Below are 2193 nucleotides of genomic sequence, written 5' to 3' on the forward strand. Positions count from 1 at the left end.
AGATTTCACCAATCTTTCGCTAAATCTGCCCCATTACGCAATTAAGGTGGAATACCCCAGCTAGCTCAGCGTATGGAGTCGCGGTTCTGAACTCATATCCACCTTGATGCATATGGATGTTAACAACTGTACTTACATCACTTTCCTTGAACCCCTTGCTTCACAATGCTCTACAGGTACCGTGCCTGTCCTTCACAGAGAACAAAACTGAAACTGAAATAAAAATATCATAGTTTCTTTAACTGTTTGCTGCAGTAACGGTCCTTCGTAGTTTTTTTTTCATCACCACGCAGTACCTACTTTATAAAATTCATATTCTCCCCCTCAGATAGATACACACAAAATAATAAAGTGCACGGTATTGCACTTTTCGGAGTGATACCAAATCTATTTGTTTAGTCAACACTGTCACTTGTTTTGAAGTCCATCCAGCTAACGAATTGGATCGGCTCCATGTTAAGCTGCATAATGATCACATCGCAATGGGGTCTGTGAGAGGCAACAAAATCTGTAAACAGAGGAACGCCGCAGGGTGGGGTTTAATCACCAATGCTGTGGACGCTAGTTATAAACCAATTGCTGAGGCGGTTCGACGGAGGACCAGTCAAACTTACAGCATATGCAGATGAAATTTCAGTCATCATAAGCGGCAGATGCCTAACAACAATCAGCTCTCTGATGGATCAGGCACTTCGCTATGTACATGACTGGGCATATGGAGCCGGGTTAACCGCCAACGCAGAAAAAATCGATCTTGCATTATTTACTAGGAAGTATAAGGTACCTAATTGGACTAAGCTTGGAAGGGTAAACCTGCAAGAAAAATATAGCACAGAGTATCTAGGAGTTATACTAGATAGTAAGTTGTCGTGGAAACTCCATGTGGAAGAGAGAGCGAAGGAAGCCGAGTATCAATGACTAGCATAACGGGAGCCTTAAAAACTACCCCGACGGCGGCATTGCATGTCATTCTACATATCCCGCCTGCAGACCTAAAACATTGCTTTTGGAACTGCAATAAGACCTTGGGGCAGCTTGAGTGCAGGCCTTATGGCCACAGCAGTATAGCGCCATCTAATATCGGGCAAATGGAATATATGGTCCCGTGCCTGAGCTTCGAAAGAGATCGTGGAGCCATAATTGAGCCGGTGGGTTGGTGTCAGGGTGCAGAAATGACAGAGTATACTATACACAGGTATACGGATGGTTCCAAATTAATGGAAGGGGTTGGGTCAGCTGTTAACTGTGTCGACCCAGAAATAAGTAGATCCTACAGGCTGGAAGATTACTGCAGCGTTTTTCAGGCGGAAATTATAGCATTGAAGAAAGCAGCAGAGATTCTGGAGGAAGCGTGCTTAAGCTGAAGTCGAGTCAATATATACTCACACAGTACTTCACCAAGAAGTGTTCTGGAATGCAAAGAAGCATTGGAAAACCTTCGCTCAGGCCGGACCATACATCTTTACTGGGTTCCCGGCTACAAAGGGAAAGAAGGCAACGAAAAGGCCGATGAGTTGACAAAGGAGGGTGCAACACTGGCTGAGTAGACGATAGACGTCCCAAACCGTTTGTGAGAAATCAAAAGGAGACAGGAGTTGCATATGATCCATCAAGCAGGAAAGGCGTGTACAAAAGCGTGGAGCTGTAAAATTTCTTAGACCATGTGCAAAGCCTACGATATTAGATTCACAATGTGGCTCATATCTCTGAAGAGAGAATACTTAAGGCTCACAATGGGAATACTGACTGGACACTGCTTCTGGCGTCACAGGCTATAAGTTAGGCCTCGCCAGTAACAGCACATGCAGGAAGTATGAGCTGCAGGAGGAAACTGTTGAGCACGTTCTGTGTTCGTATCCTGCACTCGCTAGGTCAAGGCTCCAGACATTAAGGGCGGAAGAGTTGCCAGATATCGAGGCAGTAATTAAGCCGGATCCTAGAAAACTGCTGGTATTTGCCAAGAGGACGGAGTTATTCTATAACATATGTTATGGAACCTGATTGGGATTTTTCCGTCGTTCGATGTTGATGATCCTTTGCCGGATGCAGATCCGGTACTGTAGCATTCACTCATTAAGTTATTCATTCATTTGTACAAACATATATTTCGACCAGTTTTGGAATGTCTTAAAATGCATTGACTCTTACATACATATTAATACATTTGTACAAACATATATTTTGGCTCGCTTT

The sequence above is a fragment of the Eurosta solidaginis genome, chromosome 2, assembly GCF_040869045.1.
Source record: "Eurosta solidaginis isolate ZX-2024a chromosome 2, ASM4086904v1, whole genome shotgun sequence".
NCBI classification, from domain to species: domain Eukaryota; kingdom Metazoa; phylum Arthropoda; class Insecta; order Diptera; family Tephritidae; genus Eurosta; species Eurosta solidaginis.